General features: G+C 38.1%; 1 protein-coding gene across 6 annotated transcripts in view; it reads right to left on the reverse strand.

Annotated features, from left to right (window-relative positions):
- The window catches only part of SULF1 (sulfatase 1), a 160869-nt gene that overhangs the window by 104405 nt on the left and 28537 nt on the right, over positions 1 to 27927 (reverse strand). For all 6 annotated transcript variants that reach the window (XM_054692200.1, XM_037505609.2, XM_037505616.2 and 3 more), the window contains exon 2: positions 21027 to 21118. The gene's annotated coding sequence lies outside the window, so the exon portion shown is untranslated. The remainder of the gene's footprint in view (positions 1 to 21026; positions 21119 to 27927) is intronic.

A 27927-nucleotide genomic window follows, 5' to 3' on the forward strand; every position in this document is an offset into this window, starting at 1 on the left:
TTTATCATTTATAATAAGGATTGGTACTTATATTTATCTCTAAGTTTCATTTAGCATGAATCTCTAAAAAGAGCAGACTGAACCTTCTCAATGTTCCAGTGTGTCTAAGACTCTGCATAGACTGTGGTGCTGACTACTAGTGGGTCCACTAAAAGCTTGTAAAACAAATGAAAGCATATGGAGAGTAGTCCTAAACATGCTTATTTTTTCTGTCTGCCCAAAGATCTTGATGGGTGACTGTCTTGGTAAGTCTTATCTTCAGTGACAAGTCTGATACCTGAGGAAGCAGCAGAGAAAGAGAAGAACCGGAGGTGAGGGTCCAGCAAGACTTCTCAAACTCTAACTCTCCTAAGACAGATTGCCTCCAGGAATCATAACTCTTTGAATGAATTTATTGCTTTATTTCATCTTTATGTTGGTCTTGCCCTGAATCAGAAAAATGAACCCACGTCACCAAACTGAATAACTGATCCATAGATAATTAATAAATTGATAATGAATGGTAGCCAGCCTCCAGTACAGTGCCTCATGATTCTTAGCCTCCTGGTAGTCACACCTTTGTACAGTTCCCTCCCTCATTTAATCACCCAAGTAACCAATGGCAGACTGCAGAAATTACAGAGCATGGGAAGAGGTCATAAAAATCTTTGCTGCTCTACCTTGATGTTTTGGGTTCCCTGCTCTGGGGAAGCCAGCTACCATGTGGAAGACACACAAGCAACTCCACAGAGAGATCCACTTGGCCAGACACGGAGGCCTCCCATTAAGGGCCAGCACCAATGTATTAGCCTCTTGAGTGAGCCATCTTGAAAGAGAGCCTCTGCCCTCCATCAATCCCCCAGATAACTGAAGGCCTGGCCAGTGCCTTGGACTATAACATCATGAACAACCCTGAATTATAGCTAAGCCACTCCCAAATTCCTGACCCAAGACATTAGATGAGATAATAAATGCTTATTATTGTTCTCAGTCCCTTACAATTAGTCATTTTTAATGCAATAGATAAAATAATAGGTTTTAAAGAAGGTTGTTTGCCTGAGCGACTGGGATTTCCTTTTAGTTCTAGTTAGTGGTTACAGTGTTAACTGCTAATAATACAAGAGAAAAGAGAGCAGAAGTATCCTAAAAATTTAGCAATTATATCAGTGACATTTCAGAAGGATGTCAAAATTATTTTACCAAAGATCCTCCCCTCTTTTTCCCCTTTCCTATACATGAACACTCGTAGCATCTTAATGGTTTATGATAAGCCTGGGTTTTAGCGTCTGCCAAGTGGGTTCTGATTTGGGCTCTGCCATGAGTGAACCGTGAAACTTGCACCAGTTAAATTTTCTGGACTTCAGATTCCTCATTAGTAAAGTTGGGGTAAAAAGTACCTACACCTCATGGATATTGTAAGATTTAAATCCTCTAATACATGTGAAACTCTTAGGTTAATGGGGGGGTACATGGAACATTCCCTGTAACATTATCATTTTTATTGCTAATTTATTTTCCCAACCTAAACATGTTAAACCTGTCATGGTTTCTTCTTTGTACCATGACCCATGATCTCATGTGCCCTTCATGTAGCCAACTAATATCTTTCCAAATTGAATTTGAAACCTGAAACAGACAAGGAAGCGCTATCTGAGAGAACAGTATGGTTTGTCAGTCCTGCCTGTTTTCTCCCCTGCCTTCTGAAGCTGAAAATACATCTTTTCAGTATTGAGAGCTCAGAAACCATGCTGCTGTCTTATTCCCATAATGCCTATATCAGGATACACTGATTTACTCTGTCTTCCATGAGTGGTATATTTGAAGTTGGAGGCCAAATATTTCAGTTTACCAATGTTTAATTGAAGACAACCAAGTATGATAAGAAAAAAAAATCTGCAATCCTCTCAATGTCAAAGCAGAATACTAAAGTAAATGATCTTTGGAGAATTTGGCCTTTTTTACTTTTTCTGTATGAGAAATAAGATCAGTGTCTATAAGACATGTCTATAAGATCATTCCCATCCATTCCTATTTGGGCAATAGTGGGAGAATTATTAAATCTAACCAATTGCTACAATGTCCTATCTTATGAGAAATGTTGAATTGGGGTTTTAGTGATTTTTCAGAATATTAGCATATTTATACACTCTGCTATTCTATTTGAATTCAGTGGTGGGGGAAAGGGTAGAGTAGAACAGCAGGTGGTTTCATCAAAATCTCCCTCAAACTCTGAACTTCTTATTTTTGAGGTTAGGAGGCAACGTGCCAAAGGTCATGTGGGGGCAAAGGGCAAGAAGCCTGAAAAGGATTAGAGGATGATGGAGACTATGCAGTTGGACATAAAAGAGTTACTGGGAAAGCAAGAATCTGGCTGGATATATATCACATTTTTATTATTTAACTTAAATTTTTTATCCCCTCAAAACTAGCCTTTCTTTAGTTTGTAGTGTTATACTCAGGTTGGAGGAAGTTTTAAACTAAACTATTGACAAATCTTCCTCTCTCATTTACCTGATCCTCATCTCTCCCTCCCCCACCCAATGAAACATAAGGATTTTGTTATTCAAGCATCATTTTTTCATCACATATTTCCCCTGCAGTTCTAAAGAAACACACACACACACACACTCACACGCGTGCACTTGTGTGCCCCACACTACACGGGTGGAAACCACACAATAAGAATCTCATTCCTTTTTAAGCCTTTAAATGTCTAGATAATGGTTGTTTATTTTTAATTTAATCTCTCTATCTAGCCTTCTGTCTATCTCCTATTTACATAGGAACATGTGGAGAAATACATCCTTTGGAGACACCTGCAATTCTGGTTTTTGTATAACTGGTATTTTAAGTCAACCAAAACTCTGTGCCTGCTTAGTCCCTAAGCTGCCCAGGAATCCCCGCTGACACCCGCCATCCTCTGTCTTGGGGCATTTGGAATGAAGTCTTTCGTCCTCTCCATGGAGCTCTTTGTCCTTTCTGACCTCCCCTTCTTTCCTCTTGTTCTGCTGGTCAGTCGCCTTGTCTTTTCACTTGCCCCCAATGACATGGCTGTTGTCAGGGATTTGTGTTATTTTGGTTGCTACTGCAAGGCTGTAAGGCATTCCAATCTGTTAGCTAGAGGGTTTCCCCCCTTAGTTTTCTCTTTATATCTTTTCTGTGTCTAGACAACTTATATATTGAGATATGGTTGTAAACTGTTAAAAACAAAGCCTGGAATACAAGCTACTTTTGCATTTGAAGAGTCTGTCCTGAAGGGCTCCCCTGTACTCTGCTGTCAGGCTGGCCTGGGAAGCAGCTCATCACCAGCATGGTGGAGGGGGGCTCTCAAGAGGAGGGGTCTCTCCAGAACATCAGCAAGTTACCAGCAGAAGCCAAACAAGAACTGTTCATACTGAGAGTTTAGTGTTTGTATTTCCAGAGTGTTTCAAGCACTTTTGGATTAGTCCTCTATTTCAAACACTTAAAAAAATTCTATTATTCTTATTACTTTTTTCTCTCTTTCTCAGGAATCAAATCCTATCACCTGAGCGGAACTCAAGGGGCCCTCTATATATGTTTCAGGAAACAAGTATTTGAAATAGAACATTTGACATAGTTGACAAATACAAAGAGTCACTCATTTGGGCAGACTGAATAAAAGAAAATTAATGTCTTTGGCAATGGAAGTCCATACATTTAAATTCTTCTTTTCAAGACAGCCAATAGTCTTGGGAGGAAGTCTTTTTTTAAAGGAGCATGAAGGGGAGCTCTCTGGCCATTATTTGCAATTCTAACATGACCACGTGATCAAAGGGATGTTGTTACACTCAGAACCCCTCGTTTGTGAAAAGGGTACTGGGAAATACTTTCTGCCACTCTCCTAAGTAAGGCATCCCTAAGCTGGCAGGGGTGGGCAGAAACCTAACATTGCTCGTCTGGCCATTTGTACTTATAAACTTTACAGGAGTAGGTAAATTTCCATTATTAATTTCTAATCATTTTCTGAAATGTATTCTAACAAACAACAGAGTTGAAATGCTTTAAGAAATTTGTCCTACATGCTGAAGACTGTTAACCTTTAAAGATGTTGGGTCTCTAGCCATCACCCAATAAGAAGCTTCAGTGAGTGTTACTTCAGCTCACAGGGGGCTGTCTTCTGATCATCTTAGAATACAAGCTCCCTGAAAACAAAACCTGTTCAGTGTCTACAAAAATATCCTGCACGTGTAAGGCATTCACTGATATTTGTTAAATGAATGAATGAGATTTACCAGTGTACAAATTCTACTTCACAGTACTGGCTTACTGCAATTTATAATACTATTATTGAGAATAGCATTACTATAATATTATTATTATTTATAACATTACTATATTACTATTATTACTATTTATTATCATTTATGGCAAGTCCTAATTTATTAAAAATTCTCTACTTAATCTTCTCTTTCCATATGGTTATTTCTTTCTCTCCACTTGATTTCCTAGAAAAGTACAGGGAAAATCTCCTCTAGCTAACTGATATATAAATGATTCACCTGCAGTCATCCTTGCCATTGCTTACCACAGGCAAAAACATAACTTACAAATACGAAAAGGAAAATCACTCCAGGGAAATTCTACCTGGCTATCTTTCATGGTTTCACTCCAAAGAAAACAGGAGTCATTTCCACTATGCAATTAAACTTAGAACAGTATTCACAGTCAACTGACTTGGTTCCACTGAGCACTTTCTGAGTATCTGTGGACTCAAACAGATACTGAATTCAACCAAGGGGCCATTCCTGGCTTCCAGGAAATTTTTTTTTTCAATTATTTCTAGGGCATCAAGAATGGAATATGACTTATATGACTTATATGACTTAACTCTGAATATGTAAAAATTTGATCATCTCCTGAGTCATAACCAAAATAAACACTATAAATTACTTTTGCAGGCATAAAGTCTGTATAGGTATCATCAAAACAAGTTCACTTTCGAATGATCTTTTGTGAAAGTAAGGAGAAGATGCAGTATCATAAAAAGAGGCAATAAAGCCACCATTATACATATAAAGTACTCTCCACTATCCTTCAGAGAGTTCAGCTCCTTTTTCCCAGGGAAGACATTTAGTTTATTATCGTCATAAAGCAAGACTGGACCATCTATGCTTAAATTGGATTCCTTCTCCTATGCTATTGTTTGACACCTTTCTAAGAAAGGACTTTCTTGTTTATTTCATTGAAAAATAAGAAAAAGCAAGTTATTAGGCATCTTGATGATTTCTGGTGAGGAAAGGGGAAGGAATCTCATTTTGGCAAAATGTTACTTTATACAAAATATCATGATTTATCAAGGCTTGTGTGTAAACCATCTTTGAGAAATATAATTTGAGTAATATAATTCTAGAAAATTGAATGCAAATTTGTATGTATCTTTTGAACAAACATTATGCTAATATTTTTCTTAAAGCTTGCTACATTCTGCCACCTTCTCTTTCTTCCCCTTCTCTCCCTCCCTCTTTGTCTCTCTCCTGCTCCTACTACATTTTTCTTTAACTCTGGGCTTTCTTATTTCTCATTTCAAAAATTTAACTCTTGTTATGAGGTCGCATAGCCTACTACTTTCCATAGTTATCAACAGACCCCCGGTATTTCACCTTATTTTTAAGTGATATTACCTCCTACTTCACTTCACTCTTTCTGGAATTACACGTGCATTTTTTGAGATTTCAAAGTTCATGGATGTGACCTTTCTAGCACCATTGCCTCTTCCCTTCACGACCAGCTTCTCCCTGTGTCAATCTAGCCAATCACAGCCACCCTTCCTGTCATCTCAACTGGTGAATCTTGTGCTCTGATGTTACTCTCAGTTTTCCCAGTAGCCCAATCCTAACAATTCTTGATATGGCGGTTTCTTCAGTTCTTTGATCCACCCACTTTCTTACCAGCCTTCACTCTTTTTTTGTCCACAATCCTTCTTGGCAGAATTCCATTTGTTCATTTTCATTATCCTTGGTGAAAACTCAGCATTCTTTCTTCTCTATCACACACCATGCTAGCTCGGCACCCAACAGCTCTAGTGAGATCCCCCTCCCCGTCTACCTAACTGCACGAGCACAAAGGAACACGCCTATGGAAAAACATCTTACCCTGAATGATCTCAAATAATTATTGTCACGAACCTCAAGGAGGCCCAGAGTTCTGAGAAGCAAGCGTACTTTATTTCCCTAGTCCAGTGACTATTCCATTCTTTCATGTTCGTTTCACATTACCCTCTCCCTCCAGTCAGCAGTCCTTCACCCTCAATTTTGACAGAGACTTCAGTTCTTACTGCACTGAGGAAACAGAGGCAGTTGGTGGAGAACTTCCACCATCATCTTTCAATTTCTCCATATCTGCTCCCCTGTATCCTGTCTTCCCCTCTGTTTGAGTAGATGAATCATCCATTATCATCTCTGTCTGAAACCAATTCTCTTATCTGTATACTAAGTTCTATTTCTTCTCACCTGTTCAAAACAAAATCCTACTCCAGCAATGCTCCTCTCTTTTGCTCAGGTCATCTTTTTCTGTATCAAAATTAATTACATCACTCCCACCAACATATACATATCAACATTTAAAATATTCCTGGTGCCTCCCTGGTGGGCAAGGGGTTAAGTTGCAGCACTATGAAGCTATCGGCAGCCACTGCAGCACAAGTTTGATCCCTGGCCAGGGAGGTGACGCACATGGCACAGCAGACCTCTCCTGTCTCACCCACTGCTCCCCTCAGCAGTGTATTTCATTCAGTAGATCTGCCTGTTCCGCTCCCCACTCTATCTCTGGTGAATCCTCTAAACCCCTGCACCTCTGGCCTGCACCCCAGTTCTTGTATGCATAAATAAATAAATCTTTTTTAAAAATACATAAAATATTCCTGACCCTACTTTCTCTCATCAACTACTGCTTCAACTACCCTTACAGAAAATTCCTTGAAATAGCCACCCTATTTCTTAGTATTTTTCCCCCATTTTCTCTTATGTCTGTGACATCAGGTTTTCCCTCCCTCTGCTTCACCACAGTTGCTCTCATTCATGCCTCCATGACCACCAAGGAATAAATCCAACTGTCAGTTCTCAATCATCACATAGGACCTGCCATACACAGTTGATCCTGCTCTCCTTTTTGAAAGTGTTTTCATTTGCTTCCAGGAATCCAGAAATGCCCCCACTTCTTGATTCCCTGCCCCCCTTCACTGACACCTTCTCAGTATCTTCTGCTGATCTCTCCTCTTTGATCCTGGGGTACCCCAGGGGCTAGTCTTTACTTCTTTTCTGTCTATGCTCACATCCTTGTTGATATCAGGCTAGTGACTTCCAAATGAAGATCTCTATCCCCAAATCCAGACTCCTAAATCTGTCTACTCAATGACATTTAGATATTTCAGATTTGCTTCCAAAACTGAATTCCTGGACTTCCAGCTATACACTTTTCCATCTCAGTTGATGGCAACTTTATCCTTTCAGTTTCTTGGGCGCAACATTTCCATCATCTTCAATGTTTTTCTTTATTCAGACAGGCTATACTGTTGACTCTATCTTAAAAAAATATCTAGCATCTGCCTAATTTGGACTTCCATTGCTATCACCAAATATGAAGCATTCATCTCATTCAGTAGTATAATACATCTGCTTTTATCTTCACGCATCTATCATCTTCTCTCAACATAATAGATTTTTAAGATATAAATGAAAATGTACTATTTCTTTGAAGCACAAAATCCTAAGATGGCTTCTTTTTTCATCCCAAGAGATTGCCAACCTCTTTCACATAGCCTTCAGGTCATGTGCTGGCCTATTGGTACTTGTTTGACCTCATTTTCCTACCCCTCTTCTGTTTGCTCAGTCCACCTCCACCATGATGGTTTCATGGTGGCTCTTCTATAGGGATGTGGAGTTCTGCCATGCGACATTTGTTCAAGCTGTTTTCTTGCTCAGGAATGCTCTTCCTCAAGACCACTGGTTGCTACTGCCTCACTTGCTTCAAGTCTGTGCTCAAACCTTACCACTTCAGTGAGGTTTTTTAAAATCTTCTTTCACACTACAAACTACCTTAATTTTGCTCTACTACCACTTACTACCTTCTAATCTACTATATATATTATGCTTAGTTTTATTATCTGTCTTCTGTTACTAGAATATAAGACCCATAAGATCTGGATCTCTAAATATTTTGCTCTCCGGCGTATCCCAAATACCTGGAATAGGGCTTGACATGGTATGTGGTAGGAGCTCAGAGAACACTTGTTGAATTAATGAACGCATAAGAGAAGGAACAAAGGAAAAGAGGAATTAACCAGGTCTCTCTCAGCTATTTACTTGAAAATCTTTTTGCTGAGACTTCAAAAGACATTCTTTCCCCAAAGTGTTATACCTGACACTAGAGCCTCTATTATTGAGTCTGTCTGGTTTCTCAATTAGAATGGGTTCCAAGGTAGCTCAGAAATTCTCCTCCACATTATACTAAAACAAGGTGTTGCCATGCCTCAGCCTCTTGTAACTATTATATACACTCTGGGGACATTATAATAAAAGCTTTTTGAAAGACCAAAGTAGGTAAGTGCTTCATTTTGGGGTCTGATATAAAATCAAAACTCAGAGCAGGTTCATCTAAAGCTTGGCCAAGTTTCATATAAACCTGGCTCACACTGAAAGGCAGCCTAAGCTGATATATCATTTCAAATGGAAACTATGCAAAATTCAGTGGCTTCATGTGGTTTCAACCCTAAACCAGGTGGAACCTGAGGCTTTGGCAAAGGTTCACTTTAAATTCTTAACTGGGGAATGTAAACCAAGGGGGTAAATGTTGGAGAAAAACAAAATGAAATAAAACCTTTAATTTTGAACAGTTCTGGAACCACAAACTTAAATCACTGCTCTTTAAATGTCCTCACATACAAATTTTAAACAAGTACATTATTTTGAAAAATTTCCTTCAATAATGAACCTTTTTTTTTTTTTTTTTTGGTTATCCTATATTAGAATTTCAGGGGTCTTTCACACTCATGTGGAGATCAAATTATTATTTCCATCTGGTAGGTTGTGTAATCAAAGAACAAAGATGAAAAGGTGACTTGCAGAAGTAACTAGAAGAATGTATAAACAGAGCTGACATCTCATTCACAGCTGAGTTCCTTAACTTAAAAAACGGCTCCCTTTCATAGAAGGAAACCAGAAATATAGTCAAAAACCCAAAAGGTTATTTTGAGACTCCTGTGGATCAAAAGGGATTAAGTATCAAAAGACTGTGCTTTTGATAACAACAGTATTGTACAAACCCTGAACTGACCTATGTTTTGGAGTAGGAATTATCTACCGTAATGTGATTTGTGTGTATATGTGTGCATGTGTGAGCTCGTGTGTGAGCATGTGTGTGCATATGTGTGGGGGGGACTATACTATGAATTTTAGAAACAACTCCAATAAAGAAATAAAAGTATTCTAATTTTAGGATATGTCCCCATGTCCACACATTTTAAGCACCACATATTTTAAAAGAGACTTTCACAAATGCTATATTCTTTCAAATATAGTTATGGCTGATATAATATCTCTGATATAATTATGACTTCAGAGAGAAATATTTAACATGAAAATGCAGAACTTCATTCCTGCCTGATTTCTGCAGTTTGTAGGAGTTTGACTGTCATCTTAATTTGCAAGTCTGTTTTTTGATCATAGGAAGACGGCTGGATAGATTTTTAAAAGACTAACTCAATGCATCTTATTTAAATGAAAATTCACCATAACCCTTCAAAAGATTAAGGAAAGTGAAACTTTAGTCTGGAAGTTTATAATGCTGGTACAAGCTTAAGAGGCAGGAAGCCCTGCAGGTAGATACTACATTTGCCAACTTCATGAAATAACTGTTAAAAACAGCCATCCCCTACATTTAATGTTAAAACAACTTGTCATTACTGTCCTACATGTACCTGAAAAGGTGATCTTTGCTCCCGGAAACTGGCATATTACAGCTCCAAGGAGTGTCAGGTCCTTCTAGAAACTTGCCTTATACTGTTATACTCTCAATCTTTATAGACAACAATGAAAATATATTTTAGAATTCCTTCCTTGAAAATTTAAGAGTATGTGTTACTATTTGTTTCTCAAATGTTAATGTTTGTTGGAATCTTCTCTTTCTTATTTTATAAAATTGACTGAAATGATAGGAGCCTGACAGGAAACCCTGACCCCAGCAAGTGTATAGGTAGCCTGTCCCCAAGGGCAGCCAATGCTGCTAATGAAACACCATGTGGTGTGTTAGTTCTGTCTTTTTGCCTCATGGGATTCACGAGGCTTTGCTGTAAAAATCACCTCATTTCAGGCACCGATACCAGTGTGGCTTTTCTCTGCCTCCATCTTGTTATTTCTCAGTCATGAATGATTGTACCTTTAGGCTTACAGCTGTCTCTGTACTGTTCCTATAGCCAAAGGATTATGTTCCTTCAGAGTGTTCTCTTGTCACAAACTGCTGTTAAGAGATGTTGATGTATGGCAACGAGCTTAGGGATTATTGAGTCACTACTCCATGGGGTCCTTGCCTTTCATAACTCCATTGATATAGCTGGTATCACTCACTAAACTCTATGAGACAGATGCCAGGCCCCAGAATCCTCCTTCTTATTTAATTCTGGGTCTATCTGCACAGGAGCCTTTAAAATATTCAAATACTTAAGCAAATAGAAGACAAATTGTGTAAATGAGTTTTGAAACTTACCACTAGGAAACTGGCCCAAGCCAAAGCCTGGCTCACTCTTTTTAGCAACTCACAAAACTCAGTATCTGTAAGCCAGAAGTTGCATCTTTGGTTTTTAAATTAAAACTGGGCATTTATTGCATGCACACTTTACTTTTGAAGTCCTGAGCTAAATGAAATAAGAAATGGAAAGATGATACTCTGGTCTCAAAAGCACATGATGGAATGTGAGGGAAAGACATGTAATGAGAGTTTGGTACAAATGAGATGGAAATAAAGTCAAACCATAGTTAAAAGTCTCTGAGGCTCTAAGACACACGCCGTCTGTGTGGCCGTGGGCCTGGTGCTTTGCATGCATTCTCTTTGCATACCTCACACGAGTAGACGTTGCTCACATTGTACCTAAAGGCAGCATGAGGCTCAAAATTCTATGCAGCTGGCCCAATTCTACAAGGCAGTTAATGGTGGAGAATCTCTATGGTCTTTCCACAGCACCCTATGTCTTCTCTCATACTGACGGGCCTTGCATAGCCTTAAAAAGACTAATTGATTCTCTACACAGTGGGCAGCCACTGCCCCAGCCACTGCATGGCTGTTCATTTAATGCCATTTAATTTTCACTTGGGAGATGTCGAGGGGAGACAATTGCATATATAAATCTTGTTCATGAAGCACTTTTTCTATTTTCTTCAGTAGAATAGAGACTCGCCAGCTCTTAGTACACCTACATATTTAACAATAAAGAAGGTGAAGTGGAAAAACCAAACTCCAAGTTTGTTATTTTAAGATCCTGTGGCAACATTTGATATGCAATTAGAATTTTATATATAAAAATGTCTTTTTGAAAAAAAATATAAACTACAGGCAGAATTAATTTCACCACAGTTTGAAAAATCTCCAGAGAACTTAGGAAATCTTTCTTCACAACCCTTCTTATTTCCATATTCTTTAAAGATATACTTCTTTCTCCTTTTCAAAAAATGAATCTTAATGGCACATATAGGAAAGTGGGGTATTGAGCCCTTGTCAACTTGGAGGTTTGAAATGACATCATTATTTCCATTTTGATAGCTGTAAAACCACCATATATATGTAATATGTATGTGAGGTATACACACACACACAAACACACACACACATAATTTACAAAGGACTGAAAAAGGTCTTCATGAGGCAAATCTATTTTATGCTTTTGTGGACCTCAGGTCCAGTTCTGTGAGACATAAAGGAATAGAGGAGTTTAGGCCAAGGAATATATATTCAGCCTGTTTGGGGATCAGGATCTGGACCTGTTAAATCATCTGAAACAACAAGGAAACTCTTGGTAATGGATCTTAGGGATTATTAGTTTTTACTTGTTAATATTTGCCAAATTATGGTTGGATGGGAGAATAAAGCTGAACCAAAGACTAAATAAATCTAAGAGGAAAATCAGAAATTAGAATATTGAAAGATGTTTAACTGTTTTAGCAGTTTTTTTTTTTTAATGTATACTGCTAGTATACTCCCAAAGCACTTCCCCACTCACGCCGTTTGAACACTGAACAACTGTTACATGTGTACGAATATACAGTTTAAGCATATAGATGCAAAGCATTTTTATTGCAATCATTTGTGAGGCATGAACACATGCCCTACTTTTTAGCACCAGTTTCCATGGATAGTTGATGTGTCCTAGGATTGGTTTCTTGAAGCACGTGGTAAAATGCTTGTTTAAGTGTGTTTGTGTCTGTCTCTTAAAAGTATGGTGTTATGGGCAGATGAACAGTATGGGAATTTATTACCTACATTTACAAAACTACATTGTGCATTTCTGGATTTTCAAAATATGCACATACTTTATATGCATCAAACACCACACTAAGTGCTAGGCAATGTTCTGGGCCCTTTGTAAATATAAAATCATTTACTCTGAAGAATGGTGAAGTTGGTATTATTATTGGCCCCCATTTTCAGATAGGGGCACTAAGGCACAAAGAAATTAAATCATACAGTTAATGAATGCCATAGTAGGATGTAAACCCAGGCATTCAGGCTCCCAAGTCTGTGCTCCAGATAACCATACCACATTTGTCTCATGCATCACTATTAATCAGAAAAGAAGAGAGAACTTTCCATTTTGGGAAGACGATTGACCTTTGTTGCTGTTAATGCTTCAATTCTTCCAAAACTCTCCCTAAGGTAGGAAAGTTTCTTCTTCGATTGCACATCAGGTACCTATGAAGACCAACAGCTCAGCCTAGTTACCACCAGTAAGATGTATGATTTTACTCTCTACATGAGTCAGGATGAAAAAAAATGTATTGTTGTGCAGAGTTATTGTCTGTAGATGGAACAACTACAGAACAGCACAAGTCATAGCGTACGAACTGTTGTAATATTTCCATTACCAGTAAGTTCTTTAAACTAAGATGGACTTCCAAATGTGAAATGTAAATTACATTCTTTTCCTTTCACCCAGGAGGGCCATTTCAGTGCTGACAAACTACTAAGATGATATGGCATCTGACATTTGAAAGAAATTCCTCTAAGAATCGGTGCTTGGGGGTAGAAAAAGCAACAAGAAAATTGCATATTTCCCTTAGAGAAGGGGAGTTTTGTGATAGACTGTAGCGGTAGACAGAGGGATGTTACTTTTTATCTTTGGCCTCTGTCTGAGGAATGCAGAGAATGGCAATTTCTCAAGCCATTCAGTGTATGACAGGAGCCAGTCAACAAGGTATTAAAATCATGGGACCCATCATCAGTAAGTTAATCTTCCACATCTTTTTTCTAAACATTAAGATTATTTGGAGTTCATCCTTGGCTGAATTCCAGCAACTATCAGCATATAATCAAGTCCAAACAAATTTTTTTTCAATTCAATTTTTAACGCTTCAGTCAGTTAAGATAGTTCATTCTAGAAGTTTTATTTAAAAATGCACTGAACATATAGTTATAATCCATAGTCAAGAGTTTTCCTTCCTTGTAAAACATATTTGAATTTTTGCTGACCATCAAAAACACACCATGGGATTAGTTTACTGGCAGAGACATACAACTAAAAGGATAATGAGCAAGAAATAGGTGCTGGGAATAGCACAATATGATGGGAACTAATGATTATCATGCAAGACCTTAACCTTTTAATATTACAACAATAGCAATAGGTTATGATTAAGTGGCACCATACAGAGACTCCCTCCAAATGTGCTTTTACATTCTTTATTTTATATTTATAACAGCCCAGTGAGGGAAGTGGGACAAGCATCATTTAATTTTGTAGAAAGATACATAGTAAAATACCTAAACCCTGAACCAGCTCTCAGAACTCTGTGCTTTGGACGACATATTTTGGTGGCAAGTTGTATAATGACATCAGGAGCAATACTCAAGATATCTGACTGTTTTCAAGGCTCCTGGTCCTTCTCCTCAAGCTGCTTCCATAACTGAGCATCATCATGCCTGCAACTGCAGTTAGACCTGACTCTTATGAATACTGTAGGAAGAATTTAATCCGCTGGGGCATTTTTACTTTATGTAATAAATAAATATATTTTTAATGCAGAAAATGCATCAATATCTTTTTGGTAAAAATGTGAAAGCAAATTAATTTAAAATTAAGTTTATGGTCAATCCCATTGTAAGAAGCCATGTCTAACTTGCTTGCTTTATAATTAATGGATCGTTAAAGTAACACCTTCATTTTAGATATTATTGTCACTGTGCATAATGGATTTAGATTTCTCTAAAGCCTATTAGAAAATAAATAGAAAAGAAAATTAAACAGTGTCTGGAAAAATGTAGGGACTTCTGATGGTACAGACCAGTAGTTTGGAAATATTTTGGTTTTTTATTTTAAAATAAGAAGCTTCTCGCAAAGACCCTGCATGATAATTACCTTCCATTAAAAATAAAGGAGGCAGAAATCACTGAAGTTCACATTCAAATCTATGCCTCTTTCCATTTTTATAATCACAATGCACAGCAGCTTTCAAACACATTTGTCACATGCGTTATACCGCTTCCCTTATGCCCTGGATGATCACAAAAAAGTGCCCTAGCCATTTGAGAGCAGAATTATAAAAAATGATGAATTCTCACTATAATATAATTTTACTTTTACATTTTTATATAGCTACAAAAGAGAGAAGTACTTTGTTCCTGAATATATGCATGGCCCTGAATACCAGTTTACTGAAATTGAACATTTATGCTTCTCTAATTCTCTAAACTGTAGATGCGAAAGTAAAAAGTCTAGTGTTCAATTCTACTATTATAAATACTTGTACGGCAAAAATAGCCTTAAAAAATAAAAAGGCTAATGACATTTGCTTGAAATCCTATTAATTCAATGCAATAGAATCTTAACAACAGAATTTGACTCTATCATCTAATTATTCCAGGGGTGACTTCTTAGAAAACCTAAACTTCATTTATAATTGTGATGCCCTCTTATGAAATCAAAGCAGATGAATGAGGATAAATTAGGGCACCATTAAGAAGTGAAATCAGGGACCTCCCTAGTGGTGCAAGGGGTTAAGCAACACACTATGAAGCAATTCACAGCCTTTGTTTGATCCTTGGCTGGCCAGGGATCTACCCACATGGCACAGCAGAACCCTCCTGTCTTGCCCGCTGCTCCCCTCAGCAGTGTATTTCAGTCTGCCTGTTCTGTTCCCCGCTCTGTCTCTGGTGAATCCTCTCATCCTTCGTATCTCTGGCCTCTATACACTGGTTCTTGTATGCATAAATTAATAAATCTTTTTTTTAAAAAGTGAAATCAAAAATTGCATATACCTACCCCTAGTGGTACTAGGAGCTCAAGATCAACACACATCAAATGCTTCCTTGGAAAGTAGAATTAATCAGGTCTTAAAATGCTCTGACATGGGACAAGGCAGTATTCCTTTTCAGGAAACGCCAGCTTTCTACTGAGAAATATATTCTATCTGAACTTCAGTATATCATTCAAAATTATGCTACCAAAAAAGGCACTGATTTAAAAGATCTGGCCTAGGGCCTCCCCGGTGGCGCAGCGGTTGAGCGCTGGGTTGCGAAGCTGCCCGCAGCCTCTGCAGCACCAGTTCGATCCCTGGCTGCTCTCCAGCCACTGGAGGAGGGTCCCACATGGCGCGCAGACCTCTCCTGCCGCCCCTCAGCAGTGTACCTCAGTCCTTCTGCCTGCTCTGCTCCCTGTTCTGGCTCTGGTGAATTCTCTCACCCTCCCGCGCTTCTGACTGTACCCAGTGCTTGTATAAATAAATAAACAAATAAATCTTTAAAAAAAAAAAAATATAAAAGATCTGGCCTAATACCAAGTTGTACAATTGATTCTGCTTCTTGAAATTCATTGCGTTCTAAGAATCCTGACACTTTTTCTATCCTGAATTGTGGCATAGAATTCTTAAACAAATGTTGTGAACCTAGTGTGGGACAGTTCAGCATTAGACAGAATGATGTATTAAAGATGTGTTGGGGCATATCTTAATATGAACCCTTCCTAAGAAGCATTATAACAAAATAATTTCTTGTAACACTTATGGTTCTGAGCACAGAATAATACCATTGTGCATGACCTGATTTTGTCAGTGGCTGTCCCAGTCAAGAATGACATCATCCCATCCTTTCTTCTTGATCTCCACTTCTGAATATCTCCCATGATGAACCCCCACCCTCATCAGAATTAAAGTTCCTCCCTCCCACTTTGACTCCTCAGTCCCATAGAGAATAGCTATTTTCCTCTTAACTTTCTGCCTGAATGTATCATTATGGTAAGAGCAAAGGATTTCTTCTAGTTGGTCAACATCACTGGAGTTTGCTTTCTCGCATTATTAAACAAAGCACTATTCTGTTGGCAGCCAAAGCATACCCAGAGGGCCATTTGTCGGACAGGTCTCAGTCAGCTGAAAATGGAGAGAAGCCAGCTAAATAAAGGGGGCACAGCCTGATGGGCACAGTGTTTTTCATCCCCTTGTAGTTCACTATTTTCTTTGAACACAAACTTGTTGGTTTTGAGGATATATTGTCTAAAAAGATCCATGTGACTGTACACGTACGTGTGCACCCCTGTGTGCTTAAACACATTAGCGCCTGCTTAATCACTTAGACTTGACTCACATGTGAAAGCACTTAGTTTCAGAGGGATGAGTGGATGATGCAAAAGACAGATAGTTTAAAAACTGGCAGCCGAATGCAACCCAATAGAAAGGCTATGTGAAGGAAGGTACTGAGTGCCTTTTATGGAGTGCCACAGAGACAAAAGCAAAATCAGCTTGGAGGTCCCACATTCATGTAATGAATCTTCAGACACAAATTTAAACCAAGAACTATAAAGACAATGCAGAAACTGTAAACTGTTTTGACATAAAAGTAAATAAAAAATTAGAATAAGATTATACATTCTATAGATTTCCAAATTTGTAAACTATTAGGAAGTACCATTAGAATTGCTGCTTTTGGAGGTTCCAGTAGTCAAGAACTAGCAAAATTCCATGACTCCACATAGCATATATTTTTACAGAGAAGACTTATAAGCCAGGGTTAAGTCTGTGCTTCCCTGAACATTTACGCAAGTTTCATAGTAGGTAGTTATTATTTATATTTTATACAACAAACACATTATTTTAACTGACATCAGGATTCTATGTAATAAATTGCCCTTTTAAATGAGAACTGGAGTCTGCTTTAGGTCTCATAAATTAACTCCCTATCTGCAGCAAGTTTTAAAAGCTTATTGGTTATCACAACAAGGATAATTTTATAAGTTTTTCAAGTGCACATCTGAAATCGACTACTTGAAAAGATACAGTTGACTGTCATAGTCTATGGACAATTTGAAAATCATATAAATTACAACTAATGCACAGACTGTAACTTAGATAATTAAAATAATGTAAAAAAAGATAAAGTTTCAATGGGGCACAGTAAGGGATATGCAGGTTAAAATATTCCATCCCAAATAAGCATCAAAGGACTAGAAAATGTCTTAATTTCCTTATAAACAACAGAGTCCCTGTTCTAAGTCATCCCATCTGTGCATGCCACACCTCATCTGACAGTACAGTGTCAGGGCCCAGAAGGGACATCAGTGGCCATTCAGATTTGGGTGGGTGTATTTCAAGCCGAACACTTGGCTCCCACAAGCAATAACAGTCTGTTCCACAGGTGTGAACATTTTTGACAAGAACCTTTAAAATTGCCCCTAAGCTGTGAAATTTAATTGTCCTTTGGGTATTTTCTTCTATGTGAATATCACCTATCTCTCCTTGGAACAGAAGAGAATCTTCTGGCAATAGGACAGTCAGGAGACACTGGGGTGGCTTCTGAGGTTTGCTTCTAATATCTCCTGTTCTGTTTCTCACGTTATGTATTTTGGAGGGGAAGACAAGTTCAATGAACTGCATGTAAGCAGTTCTAAGGGCTGGAAAAATATTAAGTGAAAGAACTTTATACCCAGATGGCATGAGCAGAGAGGCTATCAAAAAATGTACAGGGCAGCATTTTGAAGCCCTCAGGTCCATTAAAGTGGTCCTTATTTTATAAACTTGACCAAGCACAAGTAGAAAGAACCCATTTCTTTCTACAAAATATACTAGATGGGAGTCCTGTGGATATATGACTACAGCTGTGATGTTGAGAAGTGACTCAGTTGTTTATCTAATCCAAGTGATGGAACTGGATGAGGAGGGGCAGAGACCTCTGAAGCTAGTAGCTGGTCAGACTTTGAATTTGAGTTTTCCAGGTCAAAGACAGAACAAACACACTGAAGTTTGCTCTCCTAGGAGGTCCAGAGATTTTAAAGAAATAAGTGTCATGGATATTAAAACTGAACAAATGATTCTGACATTAGAGTAAACATATATTATTTTCATAATAAGGATATGCTGAGAAATAGAAAGGATATAATACTTAAAGTGGGAAACTTGTCCAATAAAAGGAGAAAGGTATGACATGAAAGCTCACTGGCCAAATAATCAACAACATGGCACTCTAGAAAAGTGACCTCTTCGTAGCACCTAATTAAATGAATCAGGTACTTCAAGAAATCAGGTCTTTAGCATCTGCTTGGGGAGACAGAGTGACCTCCAATTTTAAGGGTTTTCCCGTCTTGTCTACAGTTCATTTTAATGGCATGTTACTGAAGGTCAACCTCGTTCACATAGAATAATCAGTGAATTTGGCTTAAGGTTCAAAAGAAAAATTTTGAAAACTGACTGAAGATGATGAAGAAACCTTTTTCATTAAGTGAATCATCATTTATTTTAATGTTTATTTTATTTTGTAATTTAATTGAGGTAATGTTCATTTACAATACTGTTTACATTTTGGGTGTAGAGGACACCCCCATTTCATATGTCATTACCATAGTGTACCCTCCACCAAAGCACCCATGATCCACCACCACTATCCATTGTGCTCCCTCCCATATTGTCCTCACTTCCTTCTCCCCTAGATTCCTCAATTCTGTAATCAGCTTTCAAGAGTTAGTTTTTAAGTTTGGTTTTTTCTGACCCTTTGTTTGATTTCTCTGTATTCCACTTACAAGTGACACCACCCAGTATTTGTCTTGCTCCTTCTGACTTATTTCATTGAGCATAACACCTTACAGTTCCTTCCATGTTGCTGCGAATGGCATGAGTTTAACTTTTTGGACTACTGAGTAGTATCCCATTGTGTATAAATATCACAAGATGAAGAAATCTTAAGAACTCACAGTCTTACTATTTGTTGACCTTGTTTCTAAACAGATGTGGGTTCCTATGAGCTTGCCACTTATGGGCAACTGTGATCTATTTGCTGTCTACAAATCACAGCAGAGAATTCCTTGACTACCTATGGAGTATAGCTTGTATCACGAGATAGGTCTGGGGATGCCAAGGCTGCTGTTGACCTGATTACTTGACTATCTCCATGGTGGTCTTGGGATAACTCTGCCTGTGATAACATCATATTTTACTGATGCAAATGTCTCTTGACACATGGTCATGATGTCCCCTTACCTGTCCCTCATAAAACTTTGTCCCCCATTCCTATCCCATTCTTTGGACCCTGTTCCTTATACCATTGTCGCATGATCAGTTTTCACTAGCCTGTATGTTTTCGATAAATTGCACAAGAACTTCTGCTCAAGTAGCAGAGTCTTGCCTTGCAAACCTGCTCCATGACTGCTATGTCCCTCATCGTGTTCCTGCCACAAAATGGCAACAAAGTTCCTGTTGCAACACAGATAAATTTTTTATTTTCTGTTTATACTTTACTCTCATTTGGAGTTTTGAGGTGAGGTCACCTAAATGTCATCTGTTACTACTGATTTAGCTGTGGAAACCATCACTGAATAGAAAACGGTCATCAGCCACTATGGGTGATGTCCAGGCCACCTACAGATAAAGTCCAAGAATTATAGAATAAATGCTGATGCTCAGGAACTAATCCTAATTGTCCATAGAGATCTAGCCACTTTTCTACTTCTCTTGCCATTTGTAGTATGACACAGAGTGTTTAACTTCACAGGAATTTTCTCTTAGAAAGAGAAGCTACATAAAACAATCCTCAAAAGGCAAACCTGAAATACAGGTCAGACTTGGTGAAGAGTTGTTTTGTTTTCTTTGTGTGAGTTCATGAACTTTGGGGGATTAGAGGACTCATTTGAAGTCAATCTGGGTCAACATAATCCTTAAAATGAAAATCAAGCAAAGGGCATCTATTAATAGGAAGAGCATCAATTTGAAACCAAGAATAACTCAATGTTTCCATTGTGTTTGTTTTGGTGAGGATGGAAGATAGCAATTTTCAATGTAGATATATGAGAAAAGACTTACAGGGGGAGGGGGTGTAAGCACACATGAATGAATACCCCTAAGAATATTTTTGCCAACAAGATCCCTGAGGTGGTTTCCAGTAACTCTTCCTGGCCCCACAACGGTTGTGGCACTGGTAAGTATGTGACCACAGGAAAAACTGTGAAAGCAAGGTGTTAACAAGACAGGGGATGCCTGTGCAATTTGCACCCCTGAGTCTGTGGGTGACTGAATGTAACTTGACTGCCATTCACCATCCTTTTACCTCTCCTGAGCTTCCCGAGTAGTTCAAAACATGTTAATAAAGTTACATGATTCCTCAGATTCTCATTTTTTCAAATGGTTCTTCTACCATTCCTGAAGATTAATTTCATGAATTGGCTCTGCCACACTTAGGGTACCTTTTAGCTGTCTCAGCCAAGAAGCATGAGGATTGCTACAGGAAGGCACAATATTATCAGCTCCCCAGTTTTTGCTACTTGTTACAATTCCCCACCCATGAAAGTGACATGGAGAGCTGAGGTGACCCTTGCTTTAATTAATCAAGAGTTAAATATCTGGTATAAATACCTTTGAAGATTTTCTGCAATTATTCTGTCTTGGACAACCTGCATGTCATTTGCTAAATTCAGCTTCAGATGATGGTGGGTGGCCGTCAGCACCTACAATGGGGGAAAGCACAGTGCTGTCAGTTGCATTTTATCAGCCATTTCCCTCATCTTTCAGATGTTGCCAATTCAAACTTCAAAGGAGGACATCATTAGAAATAATATTCTCTAAATTTCATCCAGGCTGATTTTCTTATAGTCACTTGCAAGTGACTTTGAAGCATTGTGGGTAACTCAGTTCTTTTGCAGAAATTTCCATTTGACTCTTCACCAAGGGCAATACTTTCCATTAGATTCATATTACATTATTCTTTGACTGGATTTCATAAAACCAATAAGGAAGTATTTCTTTGTAAAAGTTTACAAAGTGCTCCAAGTTTAAAAATTGAATGATGTCAAATTCAGTTTGTAATACCTATTTTAAAGGAAAATGTGCTGAATCATAAAAGCTTCTAAAGTTGATGCCAACTATTATTTGATGAGTAACAAAGTAAACATTTACATGTGGTTAGCTTTGTTTCTGTTCTGTATTTACAACTGTTGAAAAGTGACTAAAATTAACTTAGACACTTTGAATAAGAGGAAACACCCATTTAAATGCACTAAGTATTTGATAGAGCAGTCTTGCTGCTGTGAATAATGTTTTAATATAAATAAATAAATGTGTTATAATAAAAGGTATGAGAGGAAATAGATCTATAATATTATCTTCTAAGGAGATATAAAGCATATAAAATAGAATAGGGAAATTATTACATAACAATGCAAAATTTCCTTTACATTGAAAATATTTCCATTGCCATGTAAATATGAAAACATTTTCATTTGGAGCTTTCTAACTCCTTCCCTAGTGGATAGAGTTATTAGTTGTTATACAAAGAGGGAAACCTCAGAGGTAATGGGTGTAGATAATTTTCCTCAACACAACAATCTTGGCATCTTGTTCTGAATTGGCCCTGGTGATTCAGGTTAAATGTGGGCAGTCCCACATCCTTTGTTCTGTTCTGGAAGATTCCTCTTTTCAGGCAGATTGCTTCACCAGGGACACTCAAAAGGTTGCTTATTGCTGTAGGATTTTTCCTTTCACACCCTTTTATCACTGCTCTTTTCATCCTGAACTTCCCCACCCATTACGCCACCCTCTGTAATTGGGCACACCCATCCTACACAGCCTTTGGACCACACTCCTGTGCTTCTCATTCTGGAAGTTGGTGAGTTCTTGATAAGTTTTGCATTCTGTTTCCAAGCCTCTGATAATACAGATATCCCCCACTTTTCAAAAGTTTGCAAAATGCACTTGACTTTTATGACAGACCTACATCAGTGCCTGTTTTCACTAACCAAATCTGAAGAGGATGTTCCCTTTCACAACAAAAGTCATAAAGCAAATAGCAATTGACACGTTTTGCAGCAGCTAGCAGCATTTCTAGAGGAAGCAAGAACCCCAGGAGTGGTCCTGCCAAGTTCCTTCCCCAGAAATTACTTTATATAGGCTGTGTATGTATCATATCATTACTGCTTTAAGTAATGATATCATATCATTACTGTGACTTTAAGTTTTAAGTGCTATCTGGTAGGTTACTTTTTTGAGGTCAGGAATACTAAAAAATATTTCCATACAAATTCATGATAATTGCTTCTTCATTTAATGCCATTTCAGCCTAAGAAAGGTTTCACAAGAACATCTACTTTCAGATATGGGGAATCTTGTCTGTCTCCTCTCTCTCTCTCTCTCTCTCTCTCTCTCTCTCTCTCTCTCTCTCTCTCTCTCTCTTTGTGTGTGTGTGTGTAGAGAGAGAGCTTATTTGTGTCTCAGTTTCTCTGTTTGTAAAATAAACAATTGAAACAATTGATGATATTGAAAGACCTCCAAAATCTTTTATCAATATAGCATTCTATAAAGACACTGGCCTGTATGCCCATTAGTTTGTCATTAATTTCCATAAATAAGTATAGGTGTGCTAAGAATTTCACCTGCTGATATGCCAGGAAGTTAAGTTGGGTAGTTTAAGAGCTGTGCTTTAAAAGTTTTGTTTGGCTTCTCCCTCTGTATTAGTGTGTTACTGCACTTAGCACTCATAAATCCATGCTATAAAGCAAGTAGATGATTGAAGTTAACTAACTCTCCTTGCTTTCTCATTGTTTCAGAAACTGAGCTGCATTTCCTGGCTCTCAAATTTCATAAACTCATAAAATTTTTCTTCAAAGAAATGCCATTAAAATAAGTTTTCAGTGGAAGACACTAGCACCATTCATAGTCAGTGAAATGCTGAAACAGTGACTGATATCTTTAAGCTGTGAACTGGAGTCATTTTTCTGGACAAAACACATATCTACATTTCAATAGATATATAAGGCAAATCATTATTTTTCTTCAGCAGTTGTCTTTTAATTGTCTCCTAACAGTGGCTTATTGCAGAAATTGCATTTTGTCTTGCTCCCTTCACCTTGGAAAGTAATAACCAGTTTCAAATTGCTTTCCCTACGGAATTACTGGACAGTCCAAAATGTCCTCATTAGGAAACTTGCACTGAACCACACAAATATTGCCATTGTGAATGGTGCTTGAATGTGGGATTATTACTTCATGCACAATGACATGAGACCAGAAAACATGTGAATAGGAAGCCAAGCCCAAGAGAGAGTTGGGGAGCTTCCAGCTTTCCATGGAGCACAGAAATGAAGCAAAATTCATCAGAATTATGGACTCAGGTGTCTGGGGCGGGGGCTGTAGAGCAGCACTCTATCCACTTTGCTGCTCAGGCAGGACCCAGCCTGGAGCAAATTTTTATATCAGTAACCTCAAAAATGACTGTGAAGTGCTGAGGGTAGCACTTGCTTATGAAACCAACACTTTAAAGGGCTTGAGAGATCAAAATGTAGAATAGCCAACAACACATATGGAGTTCAATCTATTCTTCAAACTTTTAATTGTGCTAATGGGAATTTCCCCAAGTATGTCTTGTTCTTCCTTTAAGAAATAAACTCCCACGATGCAAGATCAACTTCTTCTAAAGTAAATATTTGGTGATTATTTTTATATTTGGTTCTTTTTTAGGATGCTTTTTTTTAACAGTTTAGCAAAAATGGAAACCTATCTCCATCATTTCAAAAGCCAAAGATAATTTCTGAACTTTGGGGAATTTTGAAGTCAGCCATCAGAAGCTGGATGAAATTCAGATTACAGCCAAATATTATCTTCTGATGAGTGAGACAATTCTTTATATTTAGAGATAGAACTAGCTTCTTATATCTGTTTTTAAATGTGTTGATACAGTTTACCTACCAGAAAGAAATATTACACAACTTTGTGAGACTAGCCATGAAGTCTGGGGATAAGCCCTTTTCGTAATAAATGGTATTTGCTCTAAGTGTTCAGGTGAGTCAAGAGCACTGAAATGCAGGAAATCCGATGAGGCTTTGCCATAGAAGATTAAGTGCTGAGCATAGAAAGGGTAAAAGGGTATGAGAAAAGTAATGTTATCAGGTAATCAGACCTCAAGATTTGAAAAGTCATAGCTTCCTGTCTGCTAATCAGATTGTTTTCTATTCATTCTAAAAGTTAAATTTCTCCCATTTATCATTTTTTTAAAAATTGAAAATGTTACCCAACCCTCCTTTCCTATTATACATCATTTAAGCATAGAGAAAAAACATCCTAATAATATTGAAGGATGAAATAGCTATAGGCTAAGTAATGGCCAAGTAAGAAATCACCTCATTTGCTCTTAGGAATTAACTTCTTTACTTTAGTGTCTGAATGGGGCCCCAATTCAAGGGGAGTGAAAATGTCCTGCTAAGAAAAGAACTGCTTTTTGATGAATAGCTTAATTCTTTATGAATATGTATTCTTTATGAGTAAGTATTCTATTAGCCCCAGATCTTTTTCCTAGTCTGTTCTTTTCTGAAGGCTCAGAGGAAGTACAAATTACTCTTTGAGAGTAGACATAGCTATTGGCAACCCTGCCCTAGACATGGCCTTCCTGTTGAAAAGTTAATGGGAAAACAATCCACTCAACAGCAGAGATACAAGATGAAAGCTCAGAGTCCAGTGAACCCATATATTGACATTTCTTGGAGAACATCAAGTACAATAAAGAGAACCCATTGTTTATATTTCTCCTTAAAATTCCTAGAACATTATGTCAATTTTATACTTTGAAAAAACTACTTTCTATTTTACTCAATGTTGAAGTCTAACTTTTTTTTTAAGATTTATTTATTTATGTATACAAGAGCTGGGGCACAGGCCAGAGATGTGGGGGTGGGGGGAGAAGGATTCAGAGTGGGGCACAGAACAGGCAGATAGACCGAAATACACTGCTGAGGGGAGCAGCGGGCAAGACAGAAGGGGTCTGCTGTGCCAAATGGGTTGCTCCCTGGCGGGTCGGGGATCGAACTCATGCTGCAGAGGCTGCAGATTGCCTCATAGTGTGGTGTTTAACCCCTTGCGCCACTAGGGAGGCCCGAAGTCTAACTTTTTATTGATATTTTAACCCAACATTATTCTAACTAAGCAAATTCTCTAAAATAAACTTCTATCTCCTCTTATTTTATGGTATTCCATTGTAGCTACCAGTTGCTCAACTTTCAAACTAATATAACAGATGTTTCCTTTTTCTTCATTCCTTTCATTCAGTTCCCAATTCGAAAATGTTCTAACTTCTAAATAGCTCTGGAATCTGTGCCCCAATATGTACCCATACTGCTCAAGTCCTCAGCATTTCTCACTTGTACAGTAAATTCCTGTGTTGCTCATCATCTCCTAATCTATAGTAATATCTTCCCTTAGGCCTTTGCAGAACCCACACTCCATACTGGATATTAGATGAGCAATATGACATCTTTTTTTTTTAATACTTTTAAAAAAGATTCATTTATGTATGCATACAAGAACTGGGTACAGGCCAGAGTTATGGGGGTAGGGGGCGGTGAGAGGATTCACCAGAGACAGAGTGGGGAACAGAACAGGTGGATTGACTGAAATACACTGCTGAGCAGCAGGTGAGACAGGAGAGGTCCGCTGCACCATGTGGGTCACCTCCCTGGCCGGGATTGAATTCCTGTTGCACTGGCTGCAGATAGCTTCATAGTGCTGTGTCTTACCCCCTGTGCCACTAGGGAGGCCCCTATAAAATCTTATTAAAACATAAAGTACTTCTACTGTACACCTTCTCAGCCTCAGTAAATTCCTTCCTGTGTTCCCATTGGTTAAAGAGTGATCCTAAAGTGCCAATCTGGGAGAGTGAAGGAGTTTGTGCTACAATGTTTCATCAGTAGGATGTGCTTGCAACAAATAAGCAAAATGGTTTATTGAATCAAACAATGTGGTTGCTTAGCCATGCATTGATTTACATTTTAGTCCAAACTTCTTATCTCCATGGGAACCTATGAAGCAAACTTTTTTGTGGGTCATGAACTGGTCAATGCATGAGTTTGAGTTTATAACTAAATACTCTATTTTTGATGAGTGATAAAACTCTTCAGATTTAGAGAAACAGCTTCTTAAATCTGTTTTTAAATATGTTGATAAAATTTACCTACCAGAAAGAAATATTGGCCCTCACTATATTACTTAGTCCAAATACCTCTGCATGAAGCCTCAAAATACTCATGATTGGAACCAGACAAAAATCTGCCCCTACCTCCTCCCTTCCACAATACTCCCCTTTACCGCCATTCGACACTTTAGTATCAGGTGAAACCATTGTCTATATTCAGGTTTTTAGCTCATCTCTGCTCTTCTCTCCTGGAGTATCCTTCTACAACTCAAGCTGATCCTTTAGAACTCACACAATCAACATCATCTTTGTGAAAGTGTTAGGGGGAAAAGGCAGTCCCAAAGCTAATTCCATACAGGCTTTGTGGACTCCACCCCCACCCCGGGTCAAAGTCAAAGACACTGGGAACTCCAAATCCCATCACCACCAAAGGGAAGGTGGCTGGGACCTGAGGGTGTGGTTAAGCAGCCAGGTGGATGCAAAAGGCAGACACGTGGGCTGGCCAGCTCTGAGAGTGACTTTGGGTTTCCAGGTCATTGGATCGGGTAGGACCCATTAAAGACTTTATTTCCCTATTTTTTCCCTGAGTTGTACATTTTCCTTATTTCCTTTTCTCTTGTAAATAAACCTTTTATTAACCTTTTGTGTGTGTGTGTAGTAGAGTATTCCTAAGTCCCTTTAAAGCGCGCGGGTGAGGACCCACAGCCAGGAACCTGTTTTAATATCGGGGTTGCTCTATAACAAAAGTTTCTTTGATTTTCACATGGCAGAGATAATCAGTCAGGCCTCAATTCTGTCACTTAAACTTGAACACACTTCCATTATGCTGTTTATTATTGTTTGGGTTAATTTTGTCAGAATACGTCTCTTCCGGGTCAGGATTTTATCTTATTCACATTTGTTATCACTAGTGCTTAACACCTGCATGGAATACATAGTAAATGATCAATACATGAAAGAATTACATCAAAGATGAAATATAATAAATGGAAAGCCCCCAAAATGACCAAGCCACTGCTACATTCAAGAATTATCATAGATAGTTCACATGTATTATTTCTTTTTAGTCCTTTCAATAATCCTCTCCTAGGGGTAAACAGTACTGGGTCTTATTTTATAGCTGTGAAATCTTAGTTGAGTCTTAAAGATCTTGCTGTTGGTCATATAATCAAGTAATGGCAAAATCAAGGCTCAAAATCAGGTCCCATCACAGTCACAAGTTCTTTCTACTATGACTGAGCATGCCTTTGAGGCTAATGTTGAGATTATGTGGCTGATCTTTGTAATTAAATTAGCTAGAGTATAGAATTTAGTGTATAGAAATTAGTGTTGACAGCCTCATTTTCAACTTTAATTATGCCT

The sequence above is a fragment of the Talpa occidentalis genome, unplaced genomic scaffold, assembly GCF_014898055.3.
Source record: "Talpa occidentalis isolate TD23 unplaced genomic scaffold, MPIMG_talOcc4v2.1, whole genome shotgun sequence".
Classification (NCBI taxonomy): Eukaryota; Metazoa; Chordata; class Mammalia; order Eulipotyphla; family Talpidae; genus Talpa; species Talpa occidentalis.